Raw genomic sequence first — 12,463 nt, 5'->3', positions numbered from 1 at the left:
AATGAGAAAATTCAAAATGGCCGACACCCAAAATGGCCGACCAAAAACGGTTTGGTATCGTTTGACTCGGCATGCCTCAAGGAATCTAACAAGACCTCCTTCATGATTTTAGACTTAAGTTTGAAGTAGTTATAAGCGAAAATAGGCATTTTTCGAATCTCGTGACCACTAGGTGGCGCTGTGACGAAACGTTGCAGGCACCCTCAGGTCATGACTGTTATGACATATACCAAGTTTCGTGTCGATACACAAAAGTTTTGCGAAGATACGGCCTCACGTCCGTTTTGGCGTGCTCGCCGCCATATATGTTGTCAATTTATATGAGAACGCATTGGTCTATCAAAAAGCTTTTGATAACTTTTTGTCTTGGGTGTCTCTAGATGCTACATACCATAGGACATGCAAATCGGACAAACGGTCTAGGAGGAGTTCGAAAAAGTAGGTTTTACGAAAAATTCAAAATGGCGGAAAGATGTGCATGACACAAATGACATCAATGTGTGCAATTGAATCATCATGAGCCAAGGATTCAGAGGAAACAAGAATTTAGTTTCTAGGACTCACGGGTCAGAAGTTGTGAGCATGAACATAAGTGGATTTTTGGACTGTTGGTGGCGCTAGAGGGTTTGAGTCAGACACACCAATGTTGCTATAGTAACTTCTGAGACTGTCCTCTACATGTGTGCCAAATTTCATAACTTTCCTACGTACGGTTCTATGGGCTGCCATTGACTTCAATGGCGGAAGAACAAGAAACAGAATAATAATAAGAAAACTAACAATAACAATAGGGTTCTACGCCCCTTCGGGGCTTGACCCCTAAATATAGCTGCAAGCAGCGATACCGGGGTCAAGCCAAACATGGCAAAAAATGATTCATACGTGATGACTGTCATGATTTAAGATCTAAGTTTGCATTAGTTTTATGAAAAAAAGAATTTTTTTCGTATCTTGAGACCACTAGGTGGCACTGTGCCGAAAGAATAGATGGTGCCTCAGGTCATGACTGTGATTGACACATACCAAATTTAGTGTAAATACAATAAAGCAATACGGAGATATAGCCTTAAATGACTTGACCACTAGGGGGCACTGACCAAAAAATAAATTGTGACTCAGGTCTTGATTGTGATGACACCCACCAAATTTGGTGTAAATACAATAAAGAGATGCAGAGATATAGCTTCAAATCTCTTGACCACTAGGGGGCATCGGAAAGTTTACAAGTCCTCCCAGAACATGTTGCTGATGAACCATACCAAGTTTCATAACAATACGCAATTGCGTTTCTGAAATACTTGAACTTAAAAAAAAATTCAAAATGGCCGACACACAAAATGGCCGACCAAAAACTATTTGGTATCGTTTGACTCGGCATGCCTCACGAACTCTAACAAGACCAGTCTCATAATTTTACATTCAAGTTTGCAGTAGTTATAAGCAAAAATAGACATTTTTTATATCTCGTGACCAGTAGGGGGCAGTGTGACGAAATGGTGCATGCACCCTCAGGTCATCACTGTTATGACATATACCAAGTCTCATATTAATACGCAAAAGTTTTGCGAAGATACAGGCTCAAACACATTTTGGAGTGCTCGCCCTCGCATTCTTTGATGCGTGATACGACAACGGATAGGTCTACCGAAAAGCTTTTGATAACTTTTTGTCTAGAGTGTCTCTAGATGATGCCTAATAAAATTCAAGCCAATCAAAAAAGCGCTCTAGGAGGAGTTCGAAAAAGTAGGTCTTTAATATAATTCAAAATGGCCGACAGGAAGTAGGTTTGACTCAGACATATTTGGTACAGTCGGACTCAGCATGAGCCAAGGAATCAGTAGAGTGAAGTCTTATGTCATAGTGGCAATTTAATCAAATGAAATAAAGATTTTAAACAATTTATTTACCTATCCTGACCACTAGGTGGCGCCGTCCTAAAGATTTATAGGTGCGCTCAGAACATGTCACTGATGAACCATGCCAAATTTCGTAGCGATACGCCATTCTGTTTGTGAAATACTGAACTTAATGAGAAAATTCAAAATGGCCGACACCCAAAATGGCCGACTGAAAACCGTTTGGTATCGTTTGACTCGGCATGCCTCAAGGAATCTAACAAGACCACCTTCATGATTTTAGACTCAAGTTTGAAGTAGTTATAAGCGAAAATAGGCATTTTTCGAATCTCGTGACCACTAGGTGGCGCTGTGACGAAACGTTGCAGGCACCCTCAGGTCATGACTGTAATGACATATACCAAGTTTCGTGTCGATACAATAAAGTTTTGTGAAGATACAGCCTCACGTCCGTTTTGGCGTGCTCGCCGCCATATATGTTGTCAATTTATATGAGAACGCATTGGTCTATCAAAAAGCTTTTGATAACTTTTTGTCTGGGGTGTCTCTAGATGCTACATACCAAAGGACATGCAAATCGGACAAATGGTCTAGGAGGAGTTCGAAAAAGTAGGTTTTACGGAAAATTCAAAATGGCGGAAAGATGTGCATGACACAAATGACATCAATGTGTGCATTTGAATCAACATGAGCCAAGGATTCAGAGGAAACAAGAATTTAGTTTCTAGGACTCACGGGTCAGAAGTTGTGAGCATGAACATAAGTGGATTTTTGGACTGTTGGTGGCGCTAGAGGGTTTGAGTCAGACACACCAATGTTGCTATAGTAACTTCTGAGACTGTCCTCTACATGTGTGCCAAATTTCATAACTTTCCTATGTACGGTTCTATGGGCTGCCATTGACTTTCGGCGGAAGAACGAGGAAGAAAAATAATAATAATAATAATAATAAGAAAACTAACAATAACAATAGGGTTCTACGCCCCTTCGGGGCTTGACCCCTAATAATAATAATAAGAAAACTAACAATAACAATAGGGTTCTACGCCCCTTCGGGGCTTGACCCCTAAATATAGCTGCAAGCAGCGATACCGGGGTCAAGCCAAACATGGCCAAAATCGATTCATACGTGATGACTGTCATAATTTAAGATCTAAGTTTGCATTAGTTTTATGAAAAAATAGCAATTTTTTGTATCTTGAGACCACTAGGTGGCGCTTTGCCGAAACAATAGATGGTGCTTTAGGTCATGACTGTGATGACACATACCAAATTTAGTGTAAATACAATAAAGCGATACGGAGATATAGCCTTAAATGACTTGACCACTAGGGGGCACTGACCAAACAATAAATTGTGACTCGGGTCTTGATTGTGATGACACCCACCAAATATGGTGTAAATACAATAAAGCGATACGGAGATATAGCCTTAAATGACTTGACCACTAGGGGGCACTGACCAAATAATAAATTGTGACTCAGGTCTTGATTGTGATGACACCCACCAAATTTGGTGTAAATACAATAAAGAGATGCAGAGATATAGCCTTAAATGACTTGACCACTAGGGGGCACTGACCAAAAAATAAATTGTGACTCAGGTCTTGATTGTGATGACACCCACCAAATTTGGTGTAAATACAATAAAGAGATGCAGAGATATAGCCTTAAATAACTTGACCACTAGGGGGCACTGACCAAAAAATAAATTGTGACTCAGGTCTTGATTGTGATGACACCCACCAAATTTGGTGTAAATACAATAAAGAGATGCAGAGATATAGCCTTAAATAACTTGACCACTAGGGGGCACTGACCAAAAAATAAATTGTGACTCAGGTCTTGATTGTGATGACACCCACCAAATTTGGTGTAAATACGATAAAGAGATGCAGAGATATAGCTTTAAATCTCTTGACCACTAGGGGGCACCGGAAAGTTTACAAGTCCTCCCAGAACATATTGCTGATGAACCATACCAAGTTTCATAACAATACGTAATTGTGTTTCTGAAATACTTGAACTTAAAGAAAAATTCAAAATGGCCGACACACAAAATGGCCGACCAAAAACCATTTGGTATCGTTTGACTCGGCATGCCTCACGAAATCTAACAAGACCACTATCATAATTTTACATTCAAGTTTGCAGTAGTTATAAGCAAAAATAGACATTTTTTATATCTCGTGACCAGTAGGGGGCAGTGTGACGAAATGGTGCATGCACCCTCAGGTCATCACTGTTATGACACATACCAAGTCTCATATTAATACACAAAAGTTTTGCGAAGATACAGGCTCAAACACATTTTGGAGTGCTCGCCATCGCATTCTTTGATGCGTTATAAGACAACAAATAGGTCTACCGAAAAGCTTTTGATAACTTTTTGTCTAGAGTGTCTCTAGATGATGCATACCAAAAATCTAGCCAATCACACGAGCGCTCTAGGAGGAGTTCGAAAAAGTAGGTGTTCAATATAATTCAAAATGGCCGACAGGAAGTAGGTTTGACTCAGACATATTTGGTACAGTCGGACTCAGCATGAGCCAAGGAATCAATAGAGTGAAGTCTTATGTCATAGTGGCAATTTAATCAAATGATATAAAGATTTTAAACAATTTATTTACATATCCTGACCACTAGGTGGCGCCGTCCTAAAGATTTATAGGTGCGCTCAGAACATGTCACTGATGAACCATGCCAAATTTCGTAGCGATACGCCATTCTGTTTGTGAAATACTGAACTTAATGAGAAAATTCAAAATGGCCGACACCCAAAATGGCCGACCGAAAACCGTTTGGTATCGTTTGACTCGGCATGCCTCAAGGAATCTAACAAGACCAACTTCATGATTTTAGACTCAAGTTTGAAGTAGTTATAGGCGAAAATAGGCATTTTTCGAATCTCGTGACCACTAGGTGGCGCTGTGACGAAACGTTGCAGGCACCCTCAGGTCATGACTGTAATGACATATACCAAGTTTCATGTCGATACAATAAAGTTTTGCGAAGATACGGCCTCACGTCCGTTTTGGCGTGCTCGCCGCCATATATGTTGGCAATTTGTACGAGAACGCATTGGTCTATCAAAAAGCTTTTGATAACTTTTTGTCTTGGGTGTCTCTAGATGCTACATACCAAAGGACATGCAAATCGGACAAACGGTCTAGGAGGAGTTCGAAAAAGTAGGTTTTACGGAAAATTCAAAATGGCGGAAAGATGTGCATGACACAAATGACATCAATGTGTGCAATTGAATCATCATGAGACAAGGATTCAGAGGAAACAAGAATTTAGTTTCTAGGACTCACGGGTCAGAAGTTATGAGCATGAACATAAGTGGATTTTTGGACTGTTGGTGGCGCTAGAGGGTTTGAGTCAGACACACCAATGTTGCTATAGTAACTTCTGAGACTGTCCTTTACATGTGTGCCAAATTTCATAACTTTCCTATGTACGGTTCTATGGGCTGCCATTGACTTTTGGGTGGAAGAACGAGGAAGAAGAATAATAATAATAATAATAATAATAAGAAAACTAACAATAACAATAGGGTTCTACGCCCCTTCGGGGCTTGACCCCTAAATATAGCTGCAAGCAGCAACACGGGGTCAAGCACCTTCGGCGCAATGCACAGCAAGCACACAAAGCACAGCAAGCTCACAATGCACAGCAAGCACACAAAGCACAGCAAGCTCACAAAGCACAGAAATCACACAAAGCACAGCAAGCACACAAAGCACAGCAAGTACTCAAAGCACAGCAAGCACACAAAGAACATCAAGCACCCAAAGCACAGCAAGAAACATACAACATATCAATCACCCAGAGCGCATTGAGCACCCAAGGTGCATCAAGAACACAAGGCGCTGCAAAGAACCCAAAGCGTAGCAATCTCAGAGCAGAACCACTGCAGTGCAAAGAAGCATCCGAAAACATGGCAAAAACTGAACATATGTGAACTACAGACAGGTCAAGAAGAATAGGTGAGAAAGAACAAAATGTAATAGAAGGGATGAACACTTGCCTCAGGCAGGATTCGAACCCAAGAACTCAGAATCTCATTGCGTGTGCCTTACCCGCCACACCACTCAGTTGACACAGCTCAAGGAACAGCAGAAAAGAAATTACAGAGATGCAAGGATTGTCATATGCCAATTACCAAAGATGTAGAAATGAAACTGCAGAGCAGAAATAACAGAAATACAATGTATATGAGAATCAAAAAGCTCAAGTGAGATTGAAGACAAGAAAAACATTCTGTAGAGCAACGCTATAAAATGTAATATACAGTAATTAACTATGACAAATAGACAACATCACAGGCACGATCAACTTTACAGAGGTATTTCTCAAAAAAATGCCTAGGTGCCAGAAAAATCTGTTCAGTCATTTCTGTGCGGATTGCTCCAAAGAACCTACGAGCAGAACCTGGCATAAAATAAACAAAATTTGTAAAAGGAGTAGCGAAAAGATAATTTACCATATGCCTTACAATAACACATTAATAGAATGTTGGAAAATGACAAATGAGGTATCGTTGCAATCGGCATAAACCAGTGAATTTAATTTCACAAAGAAAATTAATATCAGACAAAGTATTCAGAAGTTATAGGCAGTTCCATAAGAACTGTTATTGTTTATAACCCCTAGGTGGCGCCATACTCTGACTTCCCAGGTACCTTCAGGACATCATGCCGAAGCTCCCTACCTATTTTTTCGCCGATATAGCCAATACTTCAAAAGTTATAGCAATTTATGACTCATTTCAAAATGGCAGACAAGCGGTCCGGTCAATCCCGGCATAATACACATCCACAGATGCGGCATGAGACGAGGAATCCGTAGACACCACAATCATAGTTTTCTGACAAACAATTCAGTAGTTATGGGCAAAAATAGCCTTTTTTCATATGTCATGACCCATAGGTGGCGCTGTCACCAGATTCGGCATGGTCCCCCAGTTTATGCTTGACATGACGTGTACCAAATTTCATTTCGATATATAAAATAATGACCGAGATACAGCTTCAAAACCATTTTTGCGTCAACCTTGTTAAGTTTGTGCATTTATTTCTTTTGAACAAAGATAAATATCAAAATTCTGTTCGGTCATTTCTATGCGACTCACTCCAAAGATAACCTGTGCCAAATTTCATAACAATTGCACCAAATTTGAAGGAGGAGTAGTGAAAAAACAAAATACTGTACATTTCAAAATGGCTGCTACTGTAATGGGTGGAGTCTTACTGTAAGGTATTAAAAACAACAAGCATGAGGAGAGCAATCACGTGTACTAAGTAGAATTTTCATAGATCAAACAGATCTGCAGTTATAACCATTTGAACATTGAATTTTTGCACTGCTGGTGGCGCTATAGAGTTACTGCTAGAGACCCCATTTTTGGCCACCTGACTATATATGACCACCACTACAACTGTGCCAAATTCATCATTTTCCTACATACGGTTCATAGGGCTGCCATAGACACCAATGGCTAAGAAGAAGAAAAAAGTACAATTCCAATAGGTGTCTCAGCACCTTCGGTGCTTGACCCCTAATAATAATAATAATAATAATAATAAGAAAACTAACAATAACAATAGGGTTCTACGCCCCTTCGGGGCTTGACCCCTAATAATAATTATTATAAAAAGAAAACTAACAAATACAATAGGGGTCTTCGCCCCTTCGGGGCTTGACCCCTAATAATAATAATAAAAAGAAAACTAACGGATACAATAGGGGTCTTCGCCCATTCTGGGCTTGACCCCTAATAAGAAGAAGAAGAAAACTAACAATCCCAATAGGGGTCTCGCCCATTCTGGGCTTGACCCCTAATAATAATAAGAAAACTAACAATCCCAAAAAAATCGGTACATCTTTTAAATCAAATACTAACCGCCAAAAATGCAAACCTTTTGATTGACACATTATAAAAATGACAAACCATCGCACAACGACTAACCAACATAACAAGGAATGCCTCACCTGATTGACACGTTCTAAAATGACGATCATCCGAATGGCTGGCTAAGAAAAATCCATAAAAACGTAACTCAAAACTGTACAATGTGTACAAATTTTTGATTGATGGGGGTGGGGGCTATAGATCATGTATGATTGACAGGGGGCCATAAATCACATTTTGACAGAAAGTGGATCACTATTAATACTTCAGATCAACCATCATTATGAAATGAAATCATGTTTTGGAGGCAAGAAAGGTCAATATTTTCACATCTGTCAGAAAGTGCAGTGCAGGTGTTATGTAAAGCAAATTCCACTGCATGAAAAGAGGTGTATCCGTACTAGGAAACTCCTGTAAACACCACTGATTTTCGGAAGTATCTACTAGTTCCACAGAGGGTAAACTACTAATTCCACCAAGTTAGGAAACTCCCGTAATGATACCAATTCGGATGTATCTTGCTGAGGGGATATCCCCGTGGAATATGCAGCCATTTGTTGCCATGGCAAGTAATCCCATTGAAGATTTTGGCAGGGGCCACTTTCACACCTACAGAGGTACTGGAATTTCACACCTTTGCACAATTCTAGTGTCCCCATTGGTGTTTAATCTCAACACTGATTGGTTGCTTTTAAAACCCCCTCCCAAAACTCTGACAACTATTGGGACACAACTTTTAAACTTTCCAGTTGAGATGATTTGATTGGTTACACTTTGTTTTAAGCCCAACCCAAGCCCTCATAGCTTAGTGACTTGATTGGTTATTTGCCTGCTATGCAGATAGACTACAAACCCCCCCCCCCACTATATACTACTTTGGTCCTGTCCCAAATGGCACACTCCGGACTTGTGGTCCTCCTCAGAGTCCACACTTTGATGACATCACGTAGTCCAGACTTTAGGGACCCTTAATACGAGTCCACGTGGGTGCAACGGAGTCGTATTTTGGGACAGACTCGAGCGTCACACCGGAAGTAGGTAGAGAAGTTGCCCGTCAGTGTGAGCTCCTCCCTTCCGTCGTCTGATTGGTCTGATTGCTCTTTCGCAAGGACTTCTGGGTTGGTAAAGTGCGCGAAGCCTGCTGCAGTGCGGGCTTCGCTGAAGACCGCATAAAGGGGTCAAAGGAGGCGCTGATGAGCACACTTCAAAGCGTAAAAATGACAGATGGAACACCCTACGGACTCGTGGACTAAGCGAGCACGCCCAATTTAAGGCCACGAGACCGAAAGTCCACATGAAGTGCGCCATTTGGGACAGGGCCTATACATCCCCAAAACCCTTAAAAAAAATAAAAACTTGAATTGAGTTTGAAACGTTTATTTAATAAAAAACTGAACAATCCACAATTGTCACAATCACAAAATAATATAATACACAAATATTAAAAGTTGCATACATAAACAATACAATTTATACTCATAAATATACAGACAGAGAAAGCAATATTAGAGTAAAATAAAACAAAATAAAAGCAACAATGAAAACTACATTCAAAGTAGTACAATGTAATGTAGCAGGGGCGGCTCGTGACTGCTCATCAGAGGGTTGCAAATTCAAAATAAGTGTTCGGAGTGTCATGTGTGTTGCTTGTGTTTTTAAAATATGTGTTTGTTGCTTCATGTAAACCACGTGCATCACGTGTTTAGTCAAAACACGTGATGCACATACACGCACTCGACACGCAAAACACATATTTTGAAATTGGGAACCACACAAATGACGGGCTATATACATGTTGTGACAAACTTCGCATCGAGTGCTAACAAAAAAAGAAGTCACCAGCTGCCACTGTAATGTAGTAAATATCTAAATAAAATGAACAACAACTATATTGATCTTGCTTTTAAGAAATCAGTCCTACACTGCAAAAAATTACTTTCTTACATAGTATTTTTGTCTTGTTTTCAGTAGAAATATTATTTAAATTAAAATGCTTTTTCTTGAGGAACAAAATGACCCAAGAAAATAAGTCTAGTTTTAGACAAAATAAATAAATAAAATGCACACACATTAAGTGAATTTGTGCTTAAAACAAGCAAAAATATCTGCCAATAGTGTGAGAAAAAATCTTAAGTTTTCTTTTTTCTTAAAAACTTAATTAAAACACAATTTTCTCACCCCATTGTTAGATATTTTTTCTTGTTTAGGCACAAATTATCTTAAACTGTATATTTTTGTCTAAAAACTAGACATATTTTCTAAGGTAATTTTGCTCATCAAGAAAATACATCTTGATTTAAGAATTTTTAGTTTTTCTACTGAAAACAAGATAAAAAGTGTTAGAAAGTGATGTTTTGCAGAGTAGAATCAATCACAGAGCTCTGTCTTGGAATTATTCAAACATTTCTCACTGTAACACTGTAATTTCTCACATTTAAGAAAACCGGTTGCATTAAACCATTCAAGTTTTAAAACACATAGATTTGAGTACTGTGAACTTAAACAAATTGAGTCACATGCAGTTAAGCACTTATATTTAAGTTCACACTACCTAAATATAAGTGCACAATTGCACAAGACTTAATTTCACAGTACTCAAATGTATGTTTTTAAAAACTTAATGGTAACTTAAGGCAACCGATTTCCTTAAATGGTTTGAGTTAAGTTAACTGCTAAAAGCATATACTTGTCAGCAAAGGTAACGTTGATGCACCCTCATCTGGACAGACATCTCTTTGGAGCCCTTTGGAAATATAAAAGTACATAAGTATTTGGCATAATACTAATACACATATACATATACACACACACACACACGACAAATCAAATGACAAAGTTGTACATTTTAGAAAGTTTACATTAAACTGTACAAAGATACAACAATATATGATCAAATAACTTCATAATGTACATCTTCTTACTAGATTTTCTGTGTTGATGTCCTCAGAGTCTCTGTGACGTTCTGCAGCTTCATTACAGTAGGCTACTTCAACATAGTTGTCTATCAAACACAGAATAAAAATAGAGTCACATACATCATAACACCTCTATTTACTATTTAACCTCTTTGATTTAATAATTTCATTATTAAACTTACATCATTTTGGCCAGATTGCAGTGACATCAATTTCTTCAGTGTCTGGATCAGTCTGATGTTTTAGCTTCCACTGTTACCTCATTATATTTCTCTGTCAAACACAGAATTAAAAATTAAAATCACATACATCATAACACATCTGTTTACTATTTAACCTGTTTGATTTTAAAAATTGAATGAATAAACTTACATCATCTTTACCCAGAAACCTCTTCAGCGTCCACAAAGTTGACCACAGTGTACATGACCTCTGTAAACACAAACATGGATAGACTTCATATTTAAAAAGATGAAGAACAGCAAACATATTACGTTAAAATATATTATGACTCCAAGCTTCTTTACAATTAGCATCTAGGTTCTCTCAAAGTGAAGCTGGTATTGTTACAAATCAATATAAAGGTATTAAAACCGTCTTGAAAAATAAGCAGCATCTACCAGCACTAAAGCAATGAGCTTTTAAACAACAAAAGATCGTCTGTGTATCATTTAAATTAAAATAGCAGAGAGACACTTGCTAGCTGCTAACATTTCCAACACACAAGTTACTGTTGTCATGTTTGTTTTAAGCAAAGAACGTTTCATCTTGGCTTCTTTAAAGTTTTGTTTTTAAAAACTTAAACTAAACATCGAATTGATTCTTTTAACAGCCCGGTTTGAATGTTACTTCGCGTATTTTTAACCTCATGTTTACAGCTGTGTACCATGTATACCCTTAATGTTTTACTGTTTGTGCTTTAAATTCAAACAGTTCTAGTATAAAGACAAAAACGAATCATAGTAAATAACATAATATGAACAAATAGGCATCCGATCAGCGCGATGCAGACAAACTAATTAAATCAAACTTACCTTACTGTTGATGTGCAAGCACACAAAGACACCGTCCAGGCTGTAACGGTTCGCGATTTTGAATTTTCCCGTCAAGCCCATAGGTCAAGCAGTCGCACCTGAAGGGGGGGCAGATGAGTGGGTGCAGGTGCATTCTGGGAAATGTAGTCCTTTTCTCTGGCGTTGTCACTGCTGTAGCATATGCTGCTGTAGATGTAAACTACAATTTCCAAGATGCACTACAATCATTCCAGCCCAAGTTTGATTGATCCTCTGCTCGCACTTTATTATATACTTTTATATAATCCGCGTTTTATGCATTGTTCTTTATACTTGGTCATTAATAAAAAATAAAAAATATTTCTATAAAGTTTATAACGTTGACAAAACATGTTTAGTTGACAAACATGTTAACAGTTATTTGAATGATGCTCAGATTTTCTTAAATATAAAATCTTTGTGAATCAGCACTTTCTTGATGAAATACAAAACTCTTTAAACATGCCTCAGGAATTATCTCTGGGTTTAGTGGATTAACTGCTCATCATTGGAAACATTAAACGTATACCTAAATGAAGTCTTACTTCGAAACGTGCACAATATTCTGACCTAGGGCAGTTCAAGACATGTTTTCAAAGTGTTGGAAATAAATATTCTGAAATAACATTTGTTGCATTTCTCTTTAGTCAGAGACATAATTGTCACACATTAAAATTGTAATTGTGTCCATTGAATTTTAGTTATTTTGAATGATGCTAAGTTTCTT

The 12,463-nt window shown here is 38.2% G+C and overlaps 1 protein-coding gene and 1 long non-coding RNA gene across 4 annotated transcripts in view; one reads left to right on the top strand and one right to left on the bottom strand.

The window, feature by feature from the left end:
- The window catches only part of LOC141362787 (obscurin-like), a 537,091-nt gene that overhangs the window by 348,871 nt on the left and 175,757 nt on the right, over positions 1 to 12,463 (top strand). The window lies entirely within an intron of this gene.
- LOC141362790 (uncharacterized) lies at positions 9,633 to 12,043 on the bottom strand. Of its 2 annotated transcripts, XR_012368376.1 has the most exons (5): positions 11,719 to 12,043; positions 11,057 to 11,116; positions 10,867 to 10,957; positions 10,691 to 10,770; positions 9,633 to 10,512 (listed from the first exon to the last, which is right to left on the bottom strand). It is a non-coding gene; the product is annotated as an uncharacterized lncRNA (long non-coding RNA). The 2 variants fall into 2 exon arrangements; XR_012368375.1 differs by lacking the exon at positions 11,719 to 12,043 and having other exon boundaries at positions 11,057 to 11,363.

Source organism: Misgurnus anguillicaudatus, unplaced genomic scaffold (genome assembly GCF_027580225.2).
Source record: "Misgurnus anguillicaudatus unplaced genomic scaffold, ASM2758022v2 HiC_scaffold_29, whole genome shotgun sequence".
NCBI lineage: Eukaryota > Metazoa > Chordata > Actinopteri > Cypriniformes > Cobitidae > Misgurnus > Misgurnus anguillicaudatus.
Note: the sequence above shows the minus strand (reverse complement) of the source record. Positions and strands in the feature narration are given on the sequence as shown.